At 39.5% G+C, this 7,240-nt stretch overlaps 1 pseudogene; it reads left to right on the forward strand.

Annotated features, from left to right (window-relative positions):
• Nucleotides 1–344: 344 nt before the first annotated feature.
• LOC134002581 (large ribosomal subunit protein uL22-like) lies at nucleotides 345–810 on the forward strand (annotated as a pseudogene).
• Nucleotides 811–7,240: the final 6,430 nt, after the last annotated feature.

Raw genomic sequence — 7,240 nt, forward strand, 5'->3', positions numbered from 1 at the left:
CATGGACGTAGCTGTGAAATATCGACTGGGTATGTTTTACTGGAGAAAAGACAGACATTTTATGACTATGAACCAAGATCTCAAGTCATCAGGAGCACCATTGTGATTTCTGACGATGAGCCTTAATGGATTGCACTTTTGTAAAGAATAGGTTCTGCTGATGTTACAGTGTGTGTTCACGATGTCTATGTCTTCTGGTTTGACAGAATTATGAATTGACATTGAGGGGTACGATTCTTTATGCAAATTGCGACCCTTTGACACTAAGACTTAACTCAACTAATTCTATTAAGATCCGATGCCACATCATCTCCGGGCTCTTCTTCTTTCTTCCACATCTGAAAATGGTCTGCCACTATCTCGACCCAGAGAACCCGATCAAATCATGCAAGTCAAAAGGCTCCAATCTCCAGGTTCACTTCAAGAACACCCATGAGATGGCCCAGACATGCACATATGCAAAGCCAACCAGTACAAGCACCAGTGTGTCCGTTCTATCGCTACAAAGGTGGCATCGGATGCTGTGCTCAGGTCAAATAGTTCGGCTGGACGCAGGGTCGACCGGTCCAAGAAGAATGCCTGTTTGAAGGGTCTGGACGTGGACTCACTGGTCATTGAGCACATCCAGGTGAACAAGGTGCCCAGGATGAGGAGACGTACCTACCATGCCTACGGACACATCAACCCCTACATGAGCTCCCCCTGCCACATCGAGATGATCCTCGATGAGAGGAGCAGATCCTCCCCAAACCGTAGGAGGAGGTGGGCCATAAGAAGAATGTTTCACAAAAGAAGCTGAACAAGCAGTAAAATCTAATAAAATGACACAATGTTGTAGAAGTAGCAATTTGGAAGTTAGCTTCATATAAATACATTTTATACAATGATTTAAGTGGGTATTTTACTTTGTCAGTTAAAGTAATTTCAACATAAAACTCTGACACGTCAATTTCACGTGACTGTGTATCATGGACGCTGTGAGTTACAGTTTGAAAATAACTAAATGTAGCATGGAACATGTACTTAGTTTCCTGTGACCGTGGAGAAGTTAAGCTGACTTTTCAGTTCATTTTTTCATGACAGAGGAGCAGCTTCCATCTAACTAAAGCACATATCAGCTGAGTGAGCTGTGTCTGCATTTCCATACACTGTGCTTCTGATCTGTATGCTGCTGTGAGCTGCAGCCACTGCGAAAGCACCCCTCAGTCTCAGAGAACTGAACTAAAGTCATCCTCCTCTACAGCTTACTGCCCTCTGTCCCTACACACACACACACACACACACACACACACACACACACACACACACACACACACACACTTGTCACATTGTACAGTTGAGTTGAGGGGTGTTCTGGAGGCTGGAGTCTTGCTGTGAATCACAGAACAAAGAGAGCCTTCTCAGCAGAATGTAAATCAATTCACTTACAAACTCATTTCATTATTTTTGAAAGCTCTGTAAACACTGCATATGTATAAGGAAATACTGGATAGTACATTTTAACCTTAGAGAACATGTGTACACCCAAAAATTAGGTATAATTTCATTTCAGTGGGACCTATTGACCATCATTTCCAAAAATCTGTGTAAAACCTGTGGTAATAAGCTGGAATGAAGTTGGCTAAAAAGGTCTAACACACAATTGGGTGATAATTTATACCTTATGCTTAAATAGTCAAACCAGACTGAGTCATTTTTGACCAGGAAATACAACAGTTGCATGGTTGATGGGAATACAACAGGATGGTTAATCTTCCTCTTGTGTTAGCTTTCTGTTACTATCTCTTATGTTAACGGGTCGGTTTTGACCCGTGTCTTAAATCAGCCATAAAATACCCTAAAAACAATTATTTATCATCCAATTTGTTTCTTATCTCTTGTTTACCCTGTTAGGCTTCCTTATCCATGGAAAGATTGGTTTTAATATTTTTTTAGTGGGCCCCTTGGCCTTTCTCTTGACAGCATAGCCCTCGTTTTCAATATAATTTCTTTTTTTTTAAAATTAACCTCAAAATAATTATATAATTAAATAAAAGGTTGTTATGTTACCTGACTATTACAGAGGGGTATTACCACACATCATCAAAAACATTTACATTTTTATATTATTAACTATAGTAACATCTATGGTGTTCTGGGTCAATTTTGACCCGTATATATTTACTGCAAGAAAAAGGGGGAAAAAAGTCTTTTTTTTCAAAAAATAGAACTAATACAAATAGAAAATGAAAAGCAGGACTAGTAATAATACAAAATGTAGATTTGCAAGCAAACAACCAATCAAGCAAATCAAACCAACAGAAATCAAGTACTAGTACCATAGAAACTGTGTGCAAGAACATGCATGTGTTTGTGTATTTTTAGATGCATGTGTGGCAAAAAGTGACATTTTTAGTGTGTTCTTTGCAGAGTATTTTGCTGTTGCTGTGGCTGTTGTGGTTGATGTTGAGGCAGGGCTGGCTGAGGAGGATGCTAGTGCTGATGCTCTTCGTGTTGCTGTGGCCGTGGACGGAGTGCTTGGTGAGCTCTGCAGCTGTCTAACCAAGGCTGCAGCGGCTGGGTCTCACAGCACCCGTTCCCTTTGCTCCCTGTGCGCCTTGACAAGGGAACTTCCTAGCTCCTCAAGAAACATTCTCTGCTTGTTTGTTTTTTTGGTTGAGTTCCACCCTTGGTTAATGTGGGTCCAAAACACAAATGCATTGTATGCAGACACATCGAGGATGTTGTAAAACACAACCATTGGTCTCCTGGTCATTCGCTGGCAAGTGTAGGTGGCAGTCAGCTTGTCCAGGTTGTCCACTGTCTTGATGTCACTTACTCTCGTCACAGCAAACCTTGACGTTGATGACATTTACAGCAGCTGCCCTGCCATGTACGTCAGGAGCTCCAACAGATGTTGCCACTTTTGGATTTGAATGTTTCAGCAGGAGCAGGAGCAGCTTCAGCACCGGTGACCTCCTCATCAGACTGATCAGATGTGTCTGTGTCTTCGTGTTGATACTCCACATCATCGTCCACCTCAGAAACCTGCTTACAGTAAATCTTCTTCTCATAGTTGCATGCTGTGAACTGGAGACGTGTACTCTGCAAGTCACCGACTCTAAACTGAATTGGCCTTACATACCTGGACATGTCGGTCTTTGTTTGTTTGGTCAAACAGGCAAAGAGAGAAGCCCTTAACCCTTATATGGTATTCGTTTTTTTGTTACACAGGGAGTCCTGCTGGGTCTGGTGGACCCATTGCATTTTGAGGCTTTTAATTCAACATAATCAAACCTTTTTTTGTTAAAATACTCAGCAGATCTTTACTTCATCCCAATTGCAAGTAATATAAACAACACATATGTTAAATTTTTTCCCTTTACCTTTGTTAAATCACATTTATGAATAGAAATGTCGCTCGTTTTTTTTTTAGTTTAAAAAAAAAAAATGCAACAAAATAAGAAAATGCATCATAAAGCAGGCATAACTAGAAAATAATCAACACGTAGATGTACAAATGAAGGAAGTTTTTCCAAAACTAGTGTTTTATTTGAATTTTATTAGAAATTTAACCTAAAATCTGTCTGAACAGCATATTAGCCCCATTGAAAACGGCCATTTTCATACCAGACTATAACATACAAAAGGTGCAGAGTTTCACTGTGTGTGCATTGCAAATGTAATTCTTGCACTGGGTGCATGTATATTGACTTTTTCTGTCCATCTTGGGTCCACACACTTCACAGCACTTCTTTTTGTTGCTGGCCACAATCTAGAATAATGAGAAGGTTCTGAGCTGGCTGATGCTCATCCTCCTCTTCCAACTCAGTGTCAGACTCTGAATTTTCAGAGATGTGATCCTCACACTCTGAAACTTCATCCTCTGCATCACCATCTAAACCTTCTCTCTCTTCCAAAATCAATTGTAAGGCAGCCTGAACAGAGAATCTTGATCAGTTGCGGTATGGAACCACGCTGACACAGCTATTCATAGTGTCAGGTCCCCAAGATTGGTTCCCGCAAGACAGAGGGTGAAATGTGTGGGAATGTGGGTGCAGATAGTGTTGGGTACTCCAATTTTGCAATAATTTTGAAACCTTGTGCGGGAACAGGTGGGTGCACCTGTTCCCGCACTCTCCTTCGCTCTCTCTCTCTCTCACACACACACACGCACACACACACACACACACACACACACACACACACACACACACACACACACACAGGCCCAGAGAGGAGGAAAAAGGAAGGGAAAATGAGGGTGCACAGGATCTTTTACACACTTTCACTAGACCCGGGACCCGAAGACCCTGTATGTAATATAAATGTGTAGGGGGGGTATACAGGGGGGGGGGGGGGGGGGGGGGGGTCTGATTCATGTTCCTCACAGAAAATGAGCCAAGGCCATTGAATCTTAGTTTGAAAAAATTATTATTTGTATCATTTTTCTTAAGCTAAAAACTGAAAATGGGTCCCACAGACCCAAATACCTTATAAGGGTTAACTGAAGCTCAAGTGGTTGGAGGAAGAGCTGGCTGTGGGCTGTTGTCTGATAGTGTGTTTATGATTTCAGTTTTAGCACTTATTATTGTTTTACAAGCTTATATTATAACTGGGTCGAAACTGACCCTAACAACACAAAGGTCATAATCTTCACCAGAGCATTTTATAATTTAGTGAAACTGATTTTTTTTTAAATTGTATTTTGTTTAAATAGAAGTTCCTGACAAAGTCAAAAAGACTTGATGCGATTAACACATTTATGTAGTACTTTTATGCATTTAAAACCTAAAAACGGGTCGGTGCCGAACCTAACAAATGAGGAAGGTTAAGTTCTTCACAGGCCTAAACAATTGAAACCCAACCCGGCCAGTACCTGCTTCTTCAAAGTCCAAAAGTCCATAATATTTAGTCATTCACTTTTGCAGTGAATCAAATGCCAACATGATGTTTGAATGCATTGTTCATAGTTTTTTTCACTATTAAAAGCTGTTCTTGAAAACCGTTTTTCTTTTTTTCTGGTCAGTGTTTCACGCCTTAAAGAGATCCTCAGTTTTCAGGACAATGATCACATTGTTTGTTTCAGCTTCCAAAACTCCAGGTGTAACCAACTTTTCTACAACAGTTCTTCAATAATTGTCTGACTGGAGATGGAAGGAACAAATTTGCTTTTCAAGACCTGGGGTTTATCGGCATTTTCTGTGTTTCTGCATCACTTTTAGGATCAATCTGTATATAAGGCTGTTCTTCTAGTCTCGTGGGATAAGCCATGTCACAAATGAATAGATTTTTTCTCAACACCATGTTTACGTTTCCTATTCGTGTGTGAATTGAATGTGGATAAAACTATAAAGCTCTTGTCACAGTGTCTATAAGGACAAGCAAGTGTTTTCCCCACTCTGATATGTATTTTCAAATGAAAGTAAACAATCTTCAAGTTGTCAGACCTCACACTGCAGAATTCAACATGACATGTTAGTTCAACTACACCGCACAATCTAACCACGCATTTCTCTTTATGTCTGTCAGTGTGACACCTACAAGTTTTGAGAAGTCTGACTGCAAAGTGGCAAAACACATTTAAAAGTTAAGTTAGATGTACTATTATGAATTGTTATGTGAATTACATAAGCCAATATTGTGGCACAGTTATGAACTGACAGGGGAACATTTTTTGCTGACAATGCAGAGACAAATAAAGTAGGCTACACACTTATTACACAATTCCAGACAGTCAATTTCATTTAATCAACATTCAAAATGAGCGTTGGCACTAAACAAATGCATCAAACATATTATGATTTGATGTTAATTAGGCAAAAATATGTCAACAAGAAGCTCAGTATAAATGGGGACTTCCCATTGGTCCAAAGGCCCATTATTCCAAAATCCCAATAGTTCAAAACTAGTCCAACATTCCATTATCCTGAAAACAAATGCCCATTAAAGCTGAATCAGTGGCAGCCCACAGGACCTACAGGACGGATCCAAAGCTTTGGCACCGTGCTCACAGCTGTTTTTTACTGTTGCTGAATATGAACACAAATGAAATGCAGCAGGTTTTCTGTGAATGATACACATCCAGTGCATTTTGAAGTCAGTTTTACTTTGAATATTGAGGAGAACAAATCAGCTTTCTTTCAGCCTCTGGGCTAATTTGATGTCCAGTCAATTACAAATATTGTAGGGGGAAAATGTCCATATTGCATATTTTAAGTCTAAACTGTATTGATGGATGGTTGGTTTAAATATAATAATGCAAATATCCATTATGACACTGTAATGTGTAAGTATACTGTACAGGCCATACACTGTACAGTTCTGTTACTCATGCCTAAACTGTTTCATTATGTTTCTTTGTTCCCCTATCACGTCTGCTTGCCGAGCATGGTCATCATTTTATATTGACTACTCTACAGAGAGACAGACAGTCACTGCATCTCTGTTCAACACTAGTCTATTCTCTCTGTGCAACACCCATTTTCCAAAAAGCACTGGAGTGCACTGTAATTGAAAACATTAACATACTGTTTAGGGCATTGGTGCTGTTGCTTCAAATGGACCAGCCCACAATGGATTGCTAACTACAGAACAAAACCATTTACTGTATTTAAGTATTGAAAATTGGCTGCAAATGTTTAGCAGTTACTTACAGGTGTATGCTCTTAAATTTGACTTTCACATCAAATAATGACTTCTCCTTTTCCCTCAAACATTCTTGTATGCTATTGTATCAAATCAGCCCTACTTTTATTTTGACTCAATGTTAAACAGGTCTTAACTTAACTCTTTAATTTAACTTTGTAATAAATGTGACAATGAAACGTGACTGAAAAACTTCTCGGTTTCTTATTGCAACTTTTGCCTGGAAGTTTCTTTCCTAACCTCAGCTCGACTCTTGTGCTAGAAAAAAAAAAGAATTTATTCAAACTCTAAAAATATGACATTGTTTTTTCATCAGATGCATGTTATTTTCAGCCCCTCATCATTGCATTACATGTAATGATACTTTCCTGGCTCTGCTGTTTCTAAGGTAACTAGCTCCTGATGACTCTTGAAGACCTTTACAGTACGCCTCCCACCTCGCATGGGCTCCGCTATCAAAGTTTCTCTCAGACTTTAAATAAAAGATGACTTTGTTTAACACTCCCACTCTTTCGAGTTTTAGGGGGTTGTGTCCTATTGTTCCTTGTAGTTCCATAACTTGTTAACTAAATGTTAAGTAGCTGTTTCATTCATTCAGCTGACAATAACAATA

This window comes from Scomber scombrus, chromosome 20, assembly GCF_963691925.1.
Source record: "Scomber scombrus chromosome 20, fScoSco1.1, whole genome shotgun sequence".
Classification (NCBI taxonomy): Eukaryota; Metazoa; Chordata; class Actinopteri; order Scombriformes; family Scombridae; genus Scomber; species Scomber scombrus.